At 39.1% G+C, this 13,410-nt stretch overlaps 1 non-coding gene across 1 annotated transcript; it reads right to left on the bottom strand.

Annotated features, from left to right (window-relative positions):
• Window positions 1-1,835: 1,835 nt before the first annotated feature.
• Window positions 1,836-1,938, bottom strand: LOC149840246 (small nucleolar RNA R71). Its single transcript, XR_016431716.1, has one exon. It is a non-coding gene; the product is annotated as a small nucleolar RNA R71 (small nucleolar RNA).
• Window positions 1,939-13,410: the final 11,472 nt, after the last annotated feature.

The raw sequence follows: 13,410 nt of genomic DNA, 5'->3' as shown, positions 1-13,410 counted from the left end.
ATTTAACTGCAGACCAAATTTCAGTTCATTCGGAGTTGAATTGGTCTGATTTTTAAGCGTTTTGTGAAAACCGCTTTTTCTGGATTTTAAATTACAGGACTGACAATATCCTGATTTTTCCCAGATTTGAAACACTTATATCTGGAGTTCCAGATACTGTTTTTTAATTCTGTAAAAACTGTCAATTTGTTTAATCTGTCAGTTGCAGAACAGAACAAATTTCGGGAAAATCGGACCTCGTTTGCCCTGTTAAACAGTGGTTTTCCGATAACCTGTCAGATTGCTAGTTTACACTAGTTAGGGGCAGTTTCGTAATTTTCTTAGTTTCGGCATTTTAGGTTTGTTTTCAGTAGTTTCTGTATTTTAGAATTTGCATAATCATCATACAGCATTAGTAGAAGTAATTTGGTTAATTTTAGAATTAATTTAGTATTTTATTTAATTTTTGTTTGATAAGTAGTATTTGTTTATTATTTTCGTAGAGTTAGATATAGTTTTAGTTGTTGTTTGCATAATTAAAATAGAAAACTAACTTTGTACTTTTCTGCATTTTTAGGTTGAAAAGCATATTTAGTTTCCAGGGTTATTATACAAGTGAGAAGATTCTCTAAGTGGCAAAAAGACAGAAATACCCTTGGTGTGGAGCAGAAGACTGAATGCTTGTTTAGTGTTCTTTTAGTGCTTAATTGTAGTTGTATTCACTTTATAATTGTAGATTGCCATTTGATATTAATAAATTAAATTTTCTAGAATTGTAGTTATTAATTCCTGTTCCCTGAGGATCGACCCGTACTTACCACTTTGTGGAAAGTCGGTTTTTATATTTTTGGTTGACGATTTTCCAAAGTTTTATTGAAAATAAGTGTTTTAAAAAAGAGCATTCCAAAATATCAACCAAATTTTGGCGCCGTTGCCCGGGAACGGCGAATTAATTACTTTATTTCTTAGAGTTTAATTTATTATTATTTTGTTTTAGTTAGTTAATTAGTTGTTTTCTTTTTAGTTAGTAGGATTAGTAAGTGAATATAGGATTAACATAGTTAGTAAATATAGGATTCACATATTGTTCTTTTTAGGATTCACTTAATTATCATTCTGCAAGGAGCGATTAGACAGGTGGGTTTTAGAAAAACATAGTTTGTGATTTCCTGTATTTATTTGTTTTAGCATTTTAGAATAGCTTACTTTGTTATTTAATTATTTAGTATAGAATTCTGACATAGCTATATAGCATATTTGTTTGTTTTTAGTTACTGTTATTTGCTTATTTACATTTTAGTATCTGTGCTAGTTAATTTTTTTAGTTAGGTCGTTTGCTTACATCTGGTCTTAGTACCAGTGTATGCAGGGTCGACGAGGTCTAGGAACCCCATTACACCCATTTGTTGACAACCCAGAGAGAATTTTACATTCTCATCGAAGTTTGGCAACAATGGCTGACATGGATCCTCCACCTCCACCCCCAGTTCTTTCATGCCCTCTGCGGGAATACTTCATTCCCACAGACTATGTTCAGGCATCCTGCATTCGGAGACCCGATGTAGGAGCGCCACATTATGAGATTAAGGCCAGCATTATTCAAATGCTTCCATCCTTTTATGGCCTTAGTCATGAGGATCCCTACCGACACTTAGATGAATTCCTCGAAATCTGTTCTACTGTTAAGATACAGAATTTCGATGATGATGCGTTGAGGTTGACTCTATTCCCTTTTTCATTGAAGGACAAAGCCAAGTATTGGCTAAAGTCCTTAGATTCTGTAAAAATAGAGTCCTGGGATCAGTTGCAACAGGAGTTTCTTCGGAAATACTTTCCCATTGGTCGCACGAACCAATATCGTAGAGCCATCACTAGCTTTTCAGAGCTAGATGGTGAGCGCTTTCATGAGACCTGGGAGAGAATGAAGGATCTCCTCAGGAAATGCCCCCATCATCAGGTGCCGAAATGGCAACTGGTGCAGAGTTTCTATGATGGATTGTCTGACAAGAATCGTCAGATGATCGACTCTTCATGCGGTGGGACATTCATGCTGAAGAGCGAGGACGAAGCATGGAGGCTATTTGATACATTGGCCGAGAATTCACTCCACCATGCTTCGAGCTCTCATTCTGATAGAGCCACACCCAGCATTCAGAAGAAAGCTGGTGTTCTTGAGATTGGTCCATCTACTGTACTACAGTGCAAAGTAGACATGATTGCTCAGAAGTTGGACCAGCTTCTCTCAGGACCATCCACTACACAGCAGGTGTGTACTCTTTGTGCCAGTCCGGCACACGAGATCACTGAGTGCCCTTCAGCAGCTCAGTACCCTGAATTTGTTCAAGAACAAGTTCAGGCAGCTCAGGGTTACGTCAGACCGCCAAATAACCCATTTTCATCGACATATAATCCGGGTTGGCGTAACCATCCCAATTTTTCATGGAAGAATCCACAGTCTTCTATACAGATGCCTTCTTCCTCTCAGCCAGTTCGGCAACCATCTTTTACTCAGCCATTTCAAAGACCGAACTATGCTCAGTCTTCTTCTTCTTCAGTTCCTTCCCCGATTCAGCAGGAGTCTGCCCCGCAGACATCTTTTGAGGAGAGACTTCTCCAGGCATTCCAAGAGGTGAAAACCTCTAATCAGAATGCCTTCGAGAAGTGTAGCCAGATTTTGAGCTCGCATACGCAGTCCATTGCGAAGTTAGAGTCGCAAATGGGACAGTTAGCTGAGGCTATTAGTAGGAGACCCGAGGGTACATTGCCGAGTCAGGCTGTCATGAACCCGAAGGGTAAGGACCAGATGACTGGAGGCCTATTTCATACTGAGACACAGCAGCAGGCTAAATCAGTTATGGCCTTGAGGAGTGGACGTGAGTATCACGTCGAGAGCAGAGAGCGAGAGAGTAGAGAGAAGATAGAGGAGCCAGAGACCATTGTTTCACCTACGTCGGCTCAATCATCATCCCCATCCCCATCATCACCTTCATCATCTTTATCCTCAGAGAAGCAGAAGGATAGGAGTGAGCCTTCTCGCAAAGAGGAGGAGCCAGCAGAGTATATTCCCCCACCACCCTATCCCAAAGCAAGTGAGTCTCCTGGTTATAGAGGGAAGCAAGGTGTGAAGATCCAGGACATGCTTGATATCTTCAAGCATGTGCAGATCAACCTACCTTTGCTCGATGCTATTCAGCAGGTGCCGGCTTATGCCAAATTCCTGAAGGAGCTATGTACGCAAAAGAGGAAATCCAGAGAGCGAGTTCCTAACAGGGTCCATCTGACTGAGCAGGTGAGTTCAGTACTTCAGCATCAGACACCACCAAAGCTCAAGGACCCTGGAGCCCTTATCATTGCTTGTACTATAGGGAACATCCGGATAGAATGCGCATTGCTCGATCTTGGAGCAAGCGTGAACATTCTGCCCGGATATTTCTTTGATTCTTTCGGGCTAGGTGAGATGAGATCGACTCCGATTACACTTCAACTGGCAGATCGTTCCGTCAAGGTACCGAGAGGTGTCTTGGAGGACGTGCTAGTTAAAGTGGATGACTTTTATTTTCCAGTCGATTTCATTATCCTTGATATGGAAGGAGTAGACAGCCAGCACCAGATTCCTATTATTTTAGGCAGACCATTCTTGGCGACTGCCAATGCATGCATCAACTGTAGGACCGGAGCCATGGATCTCTCATTCGTCAATAGGAAGGTAAAGCTGAATATTTTCAATGCCGCAATGGGACCAGCAGGAGACATGGACTGCTTTCATGTAGACATTGCACAGGAGTTAGTGGAGGAGCAGCCCGAGTTGTACATTACTGAGGATTCTTTAGATTTGTACCATATAGAGAAGAATAGCCGTGTAGATAGTGTAGATGTGTCTAGAGTGTCGTCGGAGAGACCACCTTGGGGAGCGGTCAGGGAACCTCTTCCACCACTTGCGGAGACCCCCGCCAAATCGTCGATCGAGTCGCCTCCGAAACTTGAGTTGAAACCCTTACCAGATTCACTCAAGTATGCATACCTCGGAGATGATGAGACTCTGCCTGTGATCATCTCGTCCTTGCTCACTGAGGAGCAGGAACAGAGATTACTGACTATTCTTCGAGAGCACAAGGCAGCGATTGGATGGGGAGTTGCTAATCTAAAGGGGATTGATCCTTCATTCTGCATGCATAGGATCCATTGTAATGAAGAAATCAAGCCATTTAGGGATATGCAGAGAAGGCTAAATCCCAACATGAAGGAAGTGGTGAAGAAAGAGGTGGTGAAGTGGTTGGATGCCGGAATCATTTACCCTATTTCTGATAGTCAGTGGGTCAGTCCGATTCAAGTTGTGCCAAAGAAGTCAGGATTCACTGTGGTTGAGAATGAGAAGGGTGAGAGAATTCCGATGAGGACCACTACAGGATGGCGAGTCTGCATCGATTATAGGAAGTTGAATGTGGCAACTAGGAAAGATCATTTCCCATTGTCATTCATTGATCAGATCTTAGAGCGACTCGCAGGACAGAGCTACTACTGCTTTCTAGACGGATATTCAGGATACAATCAGGTAGCTGTCCATCCTGACGACCAAGACAAGACCACGTTTACATGTCCTTATGGCACCTTCGCATTTAGACGTATGCCTTTTGGGCTTTGTAATGCCCCGGCTACTTTTCAGAGGTGCATGCTTGCTATCTTCTCGGACATGATTGATGATGTGATGGAAGTTTTTATGGATGACTTTTCTGTGTATGGCTCTTCTTTTGAAGATTGCCTCCACAAACTTGCTCGAGTACTGAGTAGGTGTGTGGAGACCAATCTCGTCCTGAGTTGGGAAAAGAGCCATTTTATGGTCCATGAGGGGATTGTACTTGGACACATTGTGTCCAAGCGTAGTATTGAGGTTGACAGAGCGAAGGTGGAATCCATTTCTCGTTTGACTCCACCCACCTCTGTGAGGCAGATTCGATCATTTTTAGGGCATGCGGGATTTTACAGGCGGTTCATAAAAGATTTCAGCAAAATCTCTCGACCGCTTTGCACGTTATTGGAGAAAGACCAGCCCTTTGTTTTCGGTGAGGATTGTATGAAGGCCTTTGAGATTCTCAAAGAGGCCTTGATTACTGCACCTATTTTGAGACCTCCATATTGGACTCTCCCATTTGAGATTATGTGCGATGCTTCTGATTATGCTATGGGGGCCATTCTAGGACAACACATTGATAGGAAGCCCTATGTGATCTACTATGCGAGTAGAACTCTGTCTGATGCACAGATGAATTATACTACGACAGAGAAGGAACTACTTGCGGTAGTTTTCGCATTGGATAAATTTAGGTCCTATTTACTCGGTTCGAAGATGGTTGTCTATTCTGATCATTCTGCATTGAAATATTTGTTGAATAAGAAAGACACCAAACTGAGATTAATTCGTTGGGTCCTACTACTACAGGAGTTTGATCTCGAGATTCGAGATAAGAAGGGAAGCGAGAATGTAGTAGCAGACCATCTTTCCAGACTGATCGTGGAGACCACGCAGGATCAGAGACCGATCAGTGATTCTTTCCCCGACGAGCAGATCATGTCAGTCAGTACATCGCAGTTACCCTGGTTTGCAGATATTGTGAACTATCTGGTTTCGAGGCAGATACCTGAGCATTGGAACAAGAATGAGCGTGAGAGGTTCCTATCTCAGGTGAGGCACTATTATTGGGATGAACCGGAGTTGTTCAAATACTGTGCAGATCAGATCATTAGGAGATGCGTTCCGGAGGAGGAATACCAATCCATTTTGAATTTTTCCCATTTGTTAGCCTGTGGAGGGCATTTTAGTAGTAGGAAGACGGCTGCAAAGGTTTTGCAGTCAGGATTTTATTGGCCCACACTCCACAGGGACGCTCATGAGTTCTGTAGGCGATGCCTGCGATGTCAGCAGATTGGAAACATGTCCAAGAGGGACATGATGCCCTTGCTGCCGATTTTGATAGTCGAAATTTTTGATGTTTGGGGCATTGATTTCATGGGACCATTTCCGCCCTCATTCGGAAATTTATATATTCTGGTGGCGGTTGATTATGTGTCCAAGTGGGTCGAGGCTGTGGCCACCAAGACCAATGATCACAGAGTAGTTCTTAAGTTCATTAAGCACAACATTTTCAGTCGTTTTGGAGTGCCACGTGCGATGATTAGCGATGGTGGCAAGCATTTTAGGAATGTTCAGATAGCTTCTCTGCTGAGAAGATATTCTGTCAATCATAGATTCACCACTCCATATCATCCGCAGACTAGTGGACAGGTTGAAGTGTCTAATAGGGAGATTAAGCGAATTTTAGAAAAGACAGTTCGTCCGGACCGCAAGGATTGGTCCCAGCGCTTAGATGATGCACTTTGGGCATATAGAACTGCATTTAAGACTCCCATTGGCATGTCCCCGTATCGCCTTGTATTCGGGAAAGCATGTCATCTTCCTGTCGAGTTAGAACATAGAGCGTACTGGGCTATCAAGAAATTAAATTTTGACCTCACCCAGGCTGGCAAAGAGAGAGCACTGCAGCTCTCAGAATTAGAGGAACTCAGGAATGATGCATATGAGAATGCCAAATTATACAAGGCTCGCACAAAAGCATTTCATGATAAGCATATTGTCAGAAAAGTGTTTGAGCCAGATCAGAAAGTGTGGCTATACAATTCTCGTTTACATTTATTCCCAGGGAAGTTAAGATCGAGATGGACATGTCCATACATTGTAAAAGAAGTATTTCCCCATGGAGCAGTGACATTATTCGATCCTATGACCTAAGGTACATTCAAAGTAAATGGGCAAAGACTGAAGCCATTCATTTCAGATGCCTTACAGGATGGTGAGTGTGAGATAGTGCATCTCACGAAGGCATGAAGATTCGACCAGAGGGATGTATCATATGTACATTATTTATTTTTCATTTCAGAGTTTTTATTTATTTAGTATTTCATTTCACATGTGCTAATTTGTGTTTTGATGTATGCAGGATGAACTTAACAATTAGTGTATCAATTACCAGGTACAGAGAAGAGTTTTCAAAGAATTCAAGAATCAGAGGAAAATCAACTTCAAAAGCTCAGAGCAAATCAGGTTGTATCTATCCTTTCTCCCATATTTTTGTTAGTGTCTTTTAGTGTGCATTTGCATTACATTTTTATTCATTTTGTATGTCACTAGAGACAGTGTCATTCAAGCATGGGGGGGTGGTTTAGATGCATGCACACAAAAATACACAAAAATTTTTTGTATGACTGGTAATCAAAGTAGGCATTTAAGAACAAAGTGTAGCATATATGATTGTTTTTGGCATAATCTAACAGTTTAAAAAATTTTAAGCCCCATAAATTTTTTTTTTCTGAACTGAATCAAATATAGTAGTTGTTTATGAGATAATTCAAAGAAAAGATAGTATTTGATTGTTAGAAAATTTTGAATCACTTTTGTATAAGTATGCACAGTATGTTTTGTGAAAGAAATAAGCAATGGAAATATGTGTTTGAAAAATGAGTTTAAAAGAATAGAGTTACGTTTAGTTGTTGATGTCTTCGTGAATCCTAGTAGTAGAACTCAGACACGAGATGAAGTGTTTGAGTATCTTAACGAAAAGGATAACGAAGGAGATCATCTCTTGTCTAAGTCGATATCTGTGGCCTTTGTAGTTCGAGTAAGTAGAATCTGAAGGGTGTTTTACATCTGGTGCCCCAAAGCCAGCTGGTTTGGGAGCGACCGGTTCGAAAGCTTGTTACATGGACTGCATAGAAAGCCTAAGAGATAGAGACATTGCACATGACAAGAGGAAGACTATACGTAAACTATTAGAATAGAAGGTCTAGTGACTCGAGCAATTAAGTCCGAGGGATACTCTGTATCTAGTGCCCTAAGGTCGGCCGACTTGGGAGTCACTGACCCAAAGCTCGCTACACGGGTCACGAAAACTGACTATTCGAAATAGTGCTCATACGAGAAGATTGCGCAAGAAATCAAAAGTTGAAAGAAAAAGAGAGAGTGAAAAAAAAAAAAAAAAAAAGAGAATGTGCAAAATGAGAAAATTTTCATTGCTTAAGTATATATGTGCATTACTGTGCAGAAAATATACAAGTGAGAATAAATGAGTAAAACATGAGAATATTTGACTTTCGGAGAAAAATCATGAACTAGCTACAATATGAGAAAAGTGAAAGAAAAGAATTTTTACTGTGGAGGCATGAGATTTTTAAACTTGTTTTGAGAATGTCAATTACAGGAAAGATTTGTTACAACTGCATTCTTAAGAGCCTAATATTTTTGAAAGATCATCCTTGCATTTTATTGATGTTTGTGGGTAGCATCGCTGCAAACCCTCACGAGACCTTACTCGTCCACTAGTGTAAGCTAGGGGTTTAAAGGGCTTGTTGCATACGTAAATGCAACCGTGATTCCTACGAAAGTGAGTTAGTATTATGCATTCATGCTTAGCATTTCTTGTCTTCAGTGCATATCATGATTAGGGTTTGTTAAGGGACAAACAAACATTCAAGCATGGGGGTATTTGATGATGCATGAATTGCACATCATGTAAACAAGTTTTTCATGCATTTTGTGTCAAGTTTAAGGTTTTAAACCCATGTTTAGATGTGTTTTGATAGTAAGGGGCTATGGTTCGAATTTCAGAAAAATCGGAGTTAAAATGAGAGAGTTATGGCTATTTCAGTGTTTGGGCATGGATTTCGAGGTGGATCGGATCCATATCCGACCCAATTAGGTCAATTGGACCTTGGATCAACTCTTTAAAAGTACAAAACCCAACCCATACGCCTATCTAGATCCATTTCAAAAAGTTTTTCTGAAAACCCCCCAAAAAGAGGCGCCTAGAAAATATTTTTTTTATAACATTGTTTTTGCAAATTCCAAAAAGTATAAATATACTTTTTAGAGAAGCCCTAGGCGTCTTTTGGCTGTGTTTGGACGCCCCCTACAGTGACTCTACAGCAGCAGCTCCTTCCTCTCCATCTTTCCCAAGTGTTGGCCATTGAAGATCGACCTATGCTTGATTTTCAAGCATATTTTCAAGCTTTCTTTGGTTTCTTTTCCTTTCTTTCTTATTCCTTGCTGTCTTTTCACCATTTTTCTGTACTTTTGCAGGTGTAGTAGAGGTGGAGACCATTAACCTTGGGCGGGAGTGCGCAACACAACACCAAGGTGAGCCGGCCCTACCTCCATCCGGCTTTCTACACCCTCCGATCGCGAATCGGCTCACATTCCATCATCGGTGGATCTCCAATGTGTAGCAGCTGCAATAGGTGCCGTTTTTGGTGAAGTACAGCATCCTTGAACTGTAGAAGACGTCTACCTCCAGCCACGGTCCGCTCTTCTTCACCCCCCCGGTCGTCGGATCTTCCAAAAGGTAGGTCTTCTTCTTCCTTCTCTTCTAGATAAAACCGATTTTTGTGTGTGGTTTTTGGTTTTGTTATTTTCTGTATGTTTCTTGGTTTTCTTTTTGTTTCAACCTTAGAATAGTATTCGTGCATAGACCAGCACGTTAGACCTAGGATTGTTTCATTGTTTGCATGTTCGAGTACCGATTTTCATCACTTTTCAAGAAAAACGTGTGAATCGGCTAGAGGTTCTTCTAGCCGATTTGGGTTGTCTTATCCAATGTGTGTGTTTGTGTTAGTTCTACAGAAAAAGCCTTCAAAAAGATCAGTTTGAGTTATTTTGGGTGTTGGGGACTTGAAGAAAGGCATTTTTCATTAAAAATCGGCTAGATCCATTCTAGCCGATTTTGATTTATTTTCAATTTTTGCCTTAGTTCGGGTTTTAGCAGCCATGCTGGGTTAATAGACCCTTTATAGATCCGATTCTAGTGAGTTCTTGCAGATCTATTGAGGGTTGAGTCATTGCTTGATTTGGGTGTCTTTGATTTTTAAAGATTTTTTATTCAAATTGTGAAAATCGGCTAGAATCTCATCTAGCCGATTTCTTTTATTTTGTTTGCTAGTGGTGTGTGTGTAAGCTTCTACTTCATACTGCATGTCTGCATATTTTATTGATTTTACAGTGTTGCAAAGTGTGTTGTGGTAGAGTTAGCATTTTAGGACTACTCTAGATAATCGTTTTTATCATTTTGTGTTTTTTGTGTTTTAGGTCTATTAAGAAAATTCCAAAAATCGAGTCTTAATTCTTGATGTTTTTTTTTATGAATTCCAGCATAGTGTTGTTTATGTTTGCCTTTGTGTAATTAGGAGTTCTTTTTATTAGATTTTAATTTAGTTTTATCAAAAGTGTTTGATGTTTAGTTTAATCATTTTCTTTTAGGTTGTATTTTTTTTTTTTTAGTCTTCTTCTTCCCCAAGGAGGGGTGGCAGCCATTAGAGCTCAATTCGAGCTCTAAGCTGTTTTTGGTAATTCTTAATTGCAATTAGGTAGGTTTAATTAGGTTGTCTAGGTTCAATGTATTAGGGTTTATTGTTTTAGCCGTTTTTAGGGTTGTATTTAGGTAAGTTTGGGAATTAGGTTAGCATTAACTCCTAGGAAATCGATTTTCCATTTTAGTTCTTTTGTTCCCTAGGTATAATTAAGTCTATTAGTTTAGAAAGTAGCATCCATTGAAGTTGGCGAGTTTTGAGAAGGGAGGTAATTAAAGTAATTGAAAATTGGAAAGCTTTTGGAAAAAGGATATTCTTCAAAAATCGTGTGAGGCATTTAAGGAAGATTTGAATTTTGAATGTGCATTAAAGAAGGAGTTACTCCTTAACTTTGGAAAGTGTTTTGCAATTAAACCAAAATTCCAATCTAGGTTACACGATTTCCATAGAGCATTAAAAGCATTTTAATTCCATCTTGAAAAGCAAAAATCGTGGATTTCTAGATTGGCCTTTTCAGATTTCCAAAAAGGCATTAAAGGCAATTAAGGAGTGTAACTCCCTCTTTAAATGGGGCGATTTTTGAGAATCCAAAGCATTTCAAAGTTTGAACATTGGTAATTATTACATTCCTTTTTCCAACCTCCTCCATTAAAATCGTGAACTTTGGATTAATTGTAGCTTAATTAGGAGGTTACTACTTTAGTCTAGACCTAACCTAGTCAAACCGAGCCTAGGTCGAGTCAACCCCTAGTCTACACCCCCTTTGAGTCTAGTCGAAACCTAGCCTAGCCCAAGTCAAAGCCTAAACCGCATTTAGGTCGAGTCTAAGACCAAAGCCCAACCTTAGTCAAGCTTAGTGGAGTCAACCCTAACCTAAGTTAGGTCAACCTAGTCTACCTAATCTATCTAAGTCAAACCTAGTTGATTCAACTTAGTTCAAGCCTACCTAAACCGAGTTCATCCTAGTCTTGCTAGACCTAAATCCAAAACCCAACCTTGGTCAAACCTAGTCAAAGACCTAACTCGGGTAAAAACTTAGTCTAAACCTAGTGAGTCAAACCGAGCTTACCTTAGCCCATTCGAGCCTAGTCGAACCTAAGTTGAGTCCAACTTAGCTGAGTCTAAGTCAACCCGAACCTAGTTGACTAAGTTTATCCTAAACCAAGTTCAAACCCTAGCCTAGCCTAAGTCCAAGTCAAGACCAATCCGAGATCGAGTCAACCTTAGCCAAACCCAACCCAACCTTAACTAAGGTCAAACCGAGTCCACCTAAGTCAACCGAACCTAGTTGATTAAGGTAACTCAAAACCGAATCCAATTAGTGAGTTAACCTTAGCTCGAACCTATCTCTTTCAACCTAGTCAAATCGAGCCTACCTAATCCCATCCGAGTGCATCCAAACCCAAACTGAACCTACTCAAGTCGAAACCGATCCTAGTCGAGTCAACCAAGTGAAACCTAACCTTAGCCTTCGTTCTTTAGTTAAGTAAGTCATTTCTTATTATTTCTTTTGATTTCTATATTAATTAGTTTATTTATCTAATTTAGTTTTAGTGTAGAAGTGTGTGTACGTATAGCGTATTTATTTAGTATGTATGAAATGTGTTTCATTGTGGTTTGAATGATAGTTAGATATTAGTTAACTTAGTAGTTAGATTGTATTTTATTATTGAGCATAGTTGCATTTCCATTGTTAGTTAACTTCGTTCTAGTCATAAATTGCTTGTAGTGTTTTGTTCGTCGTGCATTTAGTGTTTTCCTAATATTCATCTGCATATACACTGTTATACAATGTCATTTAGATTGCATTAGGTGTAGATTACATTTGATAGGGGGTAAATAGGTTCACAAAGTGAATAGTGCACTCAAATAAAAACCAGATTTTTGCCCTGTCGCAACAGAATTATTTTCTGAGCAAAAATTCTGTGTTTTTCAAATTTTTTTCTTCTATTCACTTTATTAACGTGTTATTTAACTGCAGACCAAATTTCAGTTCATTCGGAGTTGATTTGGTCTGATTTTTAAGCGTTTTGTGAAAACCGCTTTTTCTGGATTTTAAATTACAGGACTGACGATATCTTGATTTTTCCCAGTTTTGAAACGCTTATATCTGGAGTTCCAGATACTGTTTTTCAATTCTGTAAAAACTGTCAATTTTTTTAATCTGTCAGTTGCAGAACAGAACAAATTTCGGGAAAATCGGACCTCGTTTGCCCTGTCAAACAGTGGTTTTCCGATAACCTGTCAGATTGCTAGTTTACACTAGTTAGGGGCAGTTTCGTAATTTTCTTAGTTTCGGCATTTTAGGTTTGTTTTCAGTAGTTTCTGTATTTTAGAATTTGCATAATCATCATACAGCATTAGTAGAAGTAATTTGGTTAATTTTAGAATTAATTTAGTATTTTATTTAATTTTTGTTTGATAAGTAGTATTTGTTTATTATTTTCGTAGAGTTAGATATAGTTTTAGTTGTTGTTTGCATAATTAAAATAGAAAACTAACTTTGTACTTTTCTGCATTTTTAGGTTGAAAAGCATATTTAGTTTCCAGGGTTATTATACAAGTGAGAAGATTCTCTAAGTGGCAAAAAGACAGAAATACCCTTGGTGTGGAGCAGAAGACTGAATGCTTGTTTAGTGTTCTTTTAGTGCTTAATTGTAGTTGTATTCACTTTATAATTGTAGATTGCCATTTGATATTAATAAATTAAATTTTCTAGAATTGTAGTTATTAATTCCTGTTCCCTGAGGATCGACCCGTACTTACCACTTTGTGGAAAGTCGGTTTTTATATTTTTGGTTGACGATTTTCCAAAGTTTTATTGAAAATAAGTGTTTTAAAAAAGAGCATTCCAAAATATCAACCAACAACCCATATCTTGTATATTATTAAATTTGCTTAGAATTTATATATTTTATTTTGTTTTTACTTTTTCATGAGTTTTTCATGTTGTTTTTGTTTCATTCATGAGTTTTATGTTTTGTCATGTATACATTGCATGTATTACATTCATAGAACGTGTATTTTTAATTCATGTCAGATTATTCTACTCTTTTCCCTCATTGATTTTCTCTCATGTGC

The sequence above is a fragment of the Nuphar pumila genome, chromosome 4 (assembly GCF_984573655.1).
Source record: "Nuphar pumila chromosome 4, dmNupPumi1.hap1.1, whole genome shotgun sequence".
Classification (NCBI taxonomy): Eukaryota; Viridiplantae; Streptophyta; class Magnoliopsida; order Nymphaeales; family Nymphaeaceae; genus Nuphar; species Nuphar pumila.
The sequence above is the reverse complement of the archived record's forward strand: the minus strand, read 5'-3'. Positions and strand labels throughout refer to the sequence as shown.